Raw genomic sequence first — 8283 nt, 5'->3', positions numbered from 1 at the left:
GTGAACCAGGTTCCCAGAAGCGGCGGCTCCTGCTCTCTCTGGCCAGAACGCTCCCTGACTGTCAGAAGACCTCTGGTGCCCTCTAGAGGGAGCAACTAGAAAGGGCCCCTTCTAGGTCTCAAGTTCACAGCCGCTTTCCAGACTGACTGGAAATTTTCATGACTAAGTATATAAAATTGGTACGCAAACCAATCACTTACTAATAACACTTCATAAGGAAATTTATTTTAAAATAATTCTTTGGTATACTTATACAATTTTGTTATTTGCTGAAGATGAAAGCAAATTTGCTAAGTAATGATTTTTATATAAAGAATTAAATATTGTCTGATGATCTGTCACTGCAGGATGTAGAGTTTCTCAGAGTTGATCGATATTTTGAACTTCTAATCGTCAATGCTGAAAACAGTGCTTCACCTTGACATGCAATACACACGACAAAAACGTATTAGGACCGTTTGGAAACTGCATTTTTTTTTCAGAATCGAACAATTCTATTTTCATTAACTCACAAAAACAAAAAAAGGAGGCCATCACTTGCTCAGTCCCCAACACTACAAGCTGAGTGAATATACACTTGGGACTCTCTCATGGCTGAAGTAATGGAGATATTAGAAGTAAGATTTGTTTACTAAGGGGCCACACTTGCACTATGAATTAGGCAGAGCCCATTTCAACTTCAGTTTGAACTTCTTGATTAGATTAAACCATTTGCAATTCTGCACTGTCACAACATCTCACTGAAGCCCTCGCAGAGCCTGAAGTCACTCTGGTTCTGGGCACATTCCAGAAACTGATCTCAAGAGAGCATGGCCTTTGCTGCTGGTCCAGCAGCTGGGTTCCCTGGGGCTCCTGGTAAGTGATGTCAGGTCTTGCAGGCTCAGCACTGCCACCTCCACTGAAGCCCCCAGTGATGGCATGACCCAGGGTGTGAGCCCCTGCAGAGCCCACAGCCACACCAGCTTCAGTGGTTGCCATCTGGGCCATGAGGCCTGGCTGCTTGGGTGCAGCAGCAGGAGAGCCAACTGCAGATGGTGCAGCTGCTGCCTGAGGCTGAGCTGCAGGTGCATGTCTTGGAGCAGCCCTCATCTGAGGGGCCCAGCTGGCCGGAGGGGCCACCCTGGAAGAGTGGCTTCTGTGTCCATGCGGCATCCTGGGTCCTCAAACACTATGAGTCCAAAGACGACAAACTTCCGGAAACTACATTCTAATCGCATCAAGCCTAAGTCCACTTTAAAGAAGAAAGTGTTGGGCGTGGTGGCACACGCCTTTAATGCCAGCACTCAGGAGGCAGAGGGATCTCTGTGAGTTGGAGGCTAGCCTGGCCTACAAAATGAGTTCTAGGACAGTCAGGGCTGTTATACAGAGAAACCCTGTCTCAAAAAAACAAACAAAAACCAAAAACAACAATCAAAACGAGGCAAGTGCAAATATCAACAGAGAAAACAGAACCCCGTGTCATGCATCATTCTGAAAATAGTTTCACTCTTGGGGGCTCAGGTAAAGTCTCAAGGACCCCAGGAATCTGGGAACTACATTTTGAAGGCAACCCTCTAGACAACCTTCCTTCTCAGTGGTCACACAATAATTTCCTCTAAAATGCCTCCTGAGATAAAGATCTACAACCAACACAGATGAGAGTTGGAACAAGTCTGTGGGCTGTCCTCCCCCTAGCGGTAGATAGCTGAAGTACACTCGGCAACAGCAGGTCTCATCTGTGTTAGATTGTGAAGATGAAAGTGGTTTCCTTGTGGACGTGTCAGCCCTGTGGTCTTACAGCTACTTTCCTGAATTCGAGTGTGTTGTGTTCTTCAGGGACTAAAACACTGGAGAAAAAAAGTTTTTCACTGGCTTTCGCCTGAATCTGCTGTCCCTGAGGACTCTGCAAAATGCTCCTTCTTTTAGTTAGTCTTCTCTCACCCCCAGATCCTGCTTCAGATGTCCCAGGCTGCTAAAGATACGACCATGCTCCCCTGTCCTTAGCCCCGGGGTCTTTTATGCGAAATACTCTATACTGCAAACCCTGTTTGGTCTGTCTCCAGCTGCTGAATGATGTGAGAACAGGAACTCGGTCTGCACCTCTGGGCCCAGCGCAGCAAAGGGGTGGCCACACCGTCTCAACCTTCCTAACACTTTGACCCTTGAATACAGTTCCTCATGTTGTGGTGACCCCCAACCATAAAATTAGTTTTGCTGCTTCTTCATAACGATTACTATTACGAACTGTAATGTAAATACCTGATATGCAGATGGTCTTAGGCGAGCCCGGTGAAAGGGTCGGTTGTTGCTCCCCTAATCCCCCGCCCCGTCCCCCGCCATGGGTCGGGACTCACAGGTTGAGAATCACCATTCTAGGGTCAGCTTTGACTGAGTTTATACCTCTTGGTGTGCATCCATCTCTGAGACATCCTTCTCATGCTTCCAGACACAGGGCAGCTCTTCCCTTCCTCAGGACATTACTTTTCTGCTGTACCCCTACTCACTAATTCTTGGTCCTTCTTCAGTCGCTACAGACAACTGTTTGTGCTGACAGTAGCACATACCTAACTATGGCTTGTAAGAGACTCAGTTGTATATAAATTTTCCACATTGGAATTCAAGTCCCATTCCTTTACCTTATGAAGAAGCCATCGTGTCTTACTTTCGTGTTTTGTGGAAGGGGAAGCCAAGATTTTGCTTCCTTCAGGTCCCTGCTCATGCTGGGCAAGCACTCTACTATTGAACTATATCCTTTTTCTTTTTCTCATGAGACATAGGCTAAGTTTTCCACGCTGGTCTTGAACTTGCAGTCTTCCCTCCTGTGTCTGCTGAGTAGCTGGGATTTCAAAACTGTATCACTAGACCTGAGTGTCCTTCTTGAAGAGTACTCGGTGTGACTGAGGCAGGGCATGGGTAAGGAGGACTGACACGGAGCACTTTTGGGGCTATTCTCAGAAAGGATCTGATTGCACAAGACACTAAAAGTGAAATTTGCTAAATTTATCTTGTTGTTTATTGACATTTATCTTAATATCAGAGGTACAGATATAGAAAAAATTAAGATTTATTTATTTTTTTAAGAGATTTATTTCTATTTTTATGTGTATGACTATTTTGTCTGCATTTATGTATGTGTACCACATGCCTGAGTGGTGCCTGCAGAAGCCAGAAGAGGGTGCCAGGTCCCCAGAACTAGATTGACAAGCCACCACATGAATGCTGGGAATTGAATCCAACTCCTCTGCAAGAGCAGTAAGCACCTTTAACCACTGAGCCATCACTCCAGCTCCTTGAGGACATTTCCCTCAAAGTGCAAAGGAAGTTTGATGTAGATGACTCTCAGATTGCACAATTGGTCAAATGTATTTTGAGTCACACCCTGTTTCTTATTAGCTTGAACAAACATCAAACTTAATCTGGCAGAAGGATTGGAGGTGGCACAGTTCTTCTGATGAGAGCAGCAGGCAGACAGAAATATCCTGGAAATAATAAAATATGCAATTCACAATTTAGAGATATACTCAAGTGGCATTTACAACTGTATCAGGAGCCTTTTCATGACAGAGATGAAAACTGAACTCAAAAAGCAAAAGGAGAGCTATGAAGTCATAAGTTGGAGACATCTGGAATGTGATGGGTTTCAGGCTCGTCCGGATCCAGAGATGCAGATGGCATTAGCCAAACTCCAGCTTCTGCTCCATGCCTTGCATAAGCTCTTTGTAGTAGCCCAGCCTCTTATCCCACAGGCTTAGAAATCACAGAGGCAGGAGGAGGGAGCTAGGAGAATGAGAAGGGGAGAAGAAGAGGGATGCCGAGGATATGAGGGAGCAGAAAGTATGAGTCAGGGGAAGAATACACGATAACAAGAATGGAGATATCATAATAGAGGGAGACAATTTTGGTTTACAGAGAAATCAGGGTATTCCAGCTATCAGACTGGGGAGCAAGAGTTCCCAAATGTTCATGTCAGCTGTTTCTGTGTGTTTCACCAGCCTGGTCTGGACCTCTGTGCTCTTCACTGGTCCTTCTCTGCATCTGGATACGAAAGACTCTGATGACACCCTATGGAAGGCCTCACCATCCAGGGGGAGCAGAAAAGATATGTGACTTATCTGGTTTTAGTTGGGGGGGTAGGGGAGGACGGGTGGGAGAAGGGAACTGGGATTGTCATGTAAAACACTCCTGTTTCTAATTCAAATAAAAAAAAGCTGGGAAAAAATAAAAGAAATCACAGAGGCAAATGGAAACCTGTGCTTGTGGGCCACTCAGAACTCAGTACAGGGGATGACGAAAAACTATTTCCTACAGCTCTATCACATGAGCAGAGCATATGCAATCTGAGTAAAATCAGAAATTGCACACTACAGTGATGTAGGATTATTGTCTTTTGTTTTCAAGGCATGCTGCAGATGCTCTGCCTTCTCATCCCCAATACCTCGGGCGTCAATTCTCTGATGCTTTATTAACATATACATAATTACAATTATGATAATGATCACTAATGAGTTTGCCTTGCTATGTACCAATACTATGCTAACTGCTCTATACAATCTCGTTTCTCCCTCACTGCCTTAGTTCATTTTCTTTACATATATGATGTACTAGGAATCAGACCTAGGGCTTCACACATACTAAGTCCATATTCTAACCCTGAACCACAACCCCCAAATCCCTTAGTCAGTTTTCTTTATTGTTTTCAGGTTTTTTTTTTTCTCCACCTAGGTGAGAAAAATTTATTTTTGGCTTAAAGTTTGAGAGCCTACAGTTCATCATGGCAGTAAAGGCATGGCAGCTGAAGGTGCTGGGTCTGCCGTGGGAACATAGGGTTGGCTACTTGTTCACATGTTGGTGCCAACTAGGAAGCAGAGTAATTGGAGCTAGGAGCAGAGCTGGGCTATGACCCTCAAGGCCAACCCTCCCTTCCAGGATCTCAGTTCCTCCAGCTCTGCTTTACCCTCTAAAGGTCATTAATCTCCTTGAACAATGCCATCAGCTGGGGACCTAGTGTTCAAGCACATGAATCTAAGGGAGACATTTCACATATAAACTATAACATTCTGTTGCTTACACCCATAGACTCATGTCTATCTCATGATCCAAAATGTAGTGAGTAGAACTTAAAAATCTTCATAGTCTTACATTATTCAAAAGCTCAAAGTCTTCTGAGACTCAAGGCCAACTCTTAGCTGTGAGTAAAAAAGCAAGAAGTTAAATCCAACAGACAACAGAACAGAGTGACCCTTCCATTCTGAAAGGGAGGAATGGAGATCTGGAGAGGGAAGACTAGACCAGCAGTTCTCATCCTATAGATCACGATCTCATTGGGTATCCTGCATATCAGACATTTACATTACAAATCACAACAGTAGAAAAATTAGTTATGAAACATAAAACCAGAAGTCATAATCTATATACAAAGAATTTACAGTTTTTTTTAATGTCCTGACAAAACATTATAAAATGAAGATCCTCTAAATATGTCATTTACTTTGTTTCATGTTGGCCATCTACTCCTGGGCATGGGGCCTACCCTTAAGAGTGGCTTGTAACCCCAATGACACACTCCCTGTGTGATATCCAAAAAAAACTCAGGGACAAGTGGCTATCTGTGGAGCCTATTAGCATACCAAAGCTGGCCTCCAGCCTCCCTTAGTATCCTAAATACCCGTGACTCTTCTCAGTTGTTCTGCCTCTGCCCCTACCCTAAACTTCTCCAGCTCCTGGGCTTCCCTCCCCAGCTTCTCATTCACTAGCATCCACTATTTTGGTTATGTGCTCCCTTGCCCCTCTCTGGTCTCCTTTGCCTGCACTCTTTTTGTCTTCCTCTCTCTCTTTCCTCACCCTCTTCACTCATGATAGGGTTCTGGTCTACTGGTGATGTTTATCCCGCTACTTTCTCTCTCTGCTCTGGACTCTTCCAGATGCCTCTGATTGTACTTTCCCTCAAATCTACAATAAAAACCTTCCCCCCAACCATACCTTAGAGCAGTCATGTCCTCAGATTATATACCTTGTAACAACTAATTTTCATTTGTCAATGGTTATCAGCTGGAGATAGCATCTAAGTTAGGGAGAGAGGGTTGTGTCCACTTCTCTCGGTGCTGGGACCCCATCCTGGTGCAGACCTATGTGGGCTCTGTGTATGCTGCCACAGTCTTTGTGAGTTCATATATATGTCAGTCCTGATGTGGTTACAGGATCTTGTCTTCTTGGTGTCTTCCATCCCCTTTGGCTCTTAAAATCTTTCTGCCTTTTCTGCATTAGTTACTTTCCCTATTGCTTTGACCCAATATCTGGCAAGATGCAACCTAAAAGAAGAGGACTTGTAATGGGAGAAGTCCTTCTGTGTATATGTTTGTCTTATTGGTTCATAAATAAAGCAGTGTTGGCCAATAGGGAAACAAGTTAGGTGGGACTAGGAGAGAATGAGGATTCTGGGAAAGGTAGGAAAGGGAGAGAGTTGCCATGTGATCCCAGGAAGAGAGGATGAATAAGGCTGGCGTCCTCGATAAGGTAAGTCCTTATAAAAATATATAGATTAGTAGTTATGGATGATAATTAAGACTGAGCTAGCAAATAAGAAATCCTAGTCATTGACCAGCAGCATTGTAACTAATATAAGACTTTGTGTGTTATTTGGGGGCCTAAAGTGGCAGCAGAACCCAGGCAGCTGGAGGAAAGAGTTATCATTACAAATGGCGCCCACGTGGTTTTATGAACTTCCACAAAAAAATCTTCACAAAAACTTAAAAAGGGATTTTAGAAACAAAAAGAACAGAGGCAATCACAGTTTTTTTTTTTTAAATTTTTATTAGTTCAAGTTAGGGAACAAGCTTGTTTCACATGTAAGTCCCTTCTCCCTCTCCCTCCTCTCACCCCCATCCCTCCTCCCCCACTCCTACCCTACCCCTCACCCCATCCACCCACCACTCCCCAGGCAGGGTAGGGCCCTCAATGGGGGCTCTGCAAAGTCCACCAAATCTTCCTGTGCTGGGCCTGGACCCTTCCCCATGTGTCCAGGGCCAGAGTGTATCCCTTCACGTGGGATGGGCTCTCAAAGTCCCTTCTTACACCAGGGAAAAATACTAATCCACTACCAGAGGCCTCCTTATTGACATCCATGTTCAGGGGTCTGAATCAGTCTTGTACTGGCCTCCCAGACAGCATCTGGGGTCGATGTGCTCTCCCTTGTTCAGGCCAAAATTTCACAAAAACTTAAAAAGGGATTTTAGAAACAAAAAGAACAGAGGCAAGCACAGTTTCTTGATAGCAGCATTTTCTTGGATGAGCAATGTTTCCCAGGCTTTGGGACATGCTGGGTTTCAAGAGCAGCTTTCTCATTTACATATCGGCCAAAACTGAGGCTGTTAATGAGAACACGAGACTCAAGTGATTATAAAACGATACAGATTTACATTAAGGAAAAAATATACATAGGTTTGGGAGATAAAATAATGAGTATCTGGGTATACTGACCCACATCTTTAATCCCACCACTCCAGAGGCAGAGGCAGGAAGATTTCCACAGAGAAACCCTGTCTCAGGGGAAAAAAAGAGGAAGTAAAAGAAATACAATAATAAAAAGCCAGGTAAAGATGAAAAAAACTCAGAGTCTGGATACTATATGCTATATTGTTGTCTTTAAATTGTTTGATTGCCAAAGAACTACAGCTACTAAAAGACATTTGATTATCAATGCTGCTAAATTAATCCAACTTATTTTTAAAAAAATGCTTTGACTTCTAAATTTAAATATAAGAACAGGTTACTTGGGAAAAGAGTTTTTGCTTTTGTTTCCACAGAAAATGTAAAGATATGGATTCCTTCAAGAGTAATATGATTTGATGAAGCAAGACCCCCTGAAACAGTGGCCCAGGTGATCCAACATTTAAAACAGCTGAGATGATACAACCTTACAGAATACAAAAACAAGGACCTGGCCAGGTTTCTGTGTTTTATCATGATCTCCATGGTATGGAATCGCCCCTAACCAGCAGGAAGCAGTTTGGAATGAATGACACCCAAATATTGTTTATAAATGTTTGTTTTCATTTAAATGGGGTTGGTTATAAATGGTAATGATCGTGGTCAATCTCTTTTTAAAGGAAAAAAGGGGAATAGTATATAGAAATTAATACTTGACATTGGTATGGATTTTCATTTATTGATACAAATTTAAGGTTAATTTTGTTATATGTAAATTTCTCCTCTTGTTTGGTATTATTAATTACAGATTGTATATAGTCAGGTATAATAGTCAAAACTTACAGTTAGGTTAGTTAGGTTTTCTAGATATACAGAGAT

General features: G+C 43.1%; 1 pseudogene; it reads right to left on the bottom strand.

The window, feature by feature from the left end:
- Positions 1 to 697: 697 nt before the first annotated feature.
- On the bottom strand, positions 698 to 1164 carry LOC113839126 (annotated as a pseudogene).
- Between the last annotated feature and the right edge of the window lie 7119 nt (positions 1165 to 8283).

This window comes from Cricetulus griseus, unplaced genomic scaffold (assembly GCF_003668045.3).
Source record: "Cricetulus griseus strain 17A/GY unplaced genomic scaffold, alternate assembly CriGri-PICRH-1.0 unplaced_scaffold_320, whole genome shotgun sequence".
In the NCBI taxonomy this organism is placed as follows: domain Eukaryota; kingdom Metazoa; phylum Chordata; class Mammalia; order Rodentia; family Cricetidae; genus Cricetulus; species Cricetulus griseus.
Note: the sequence above shows the minus strand (reverse complement) of the source record. Positions and strands in the feature narration are given on the sequence as shown.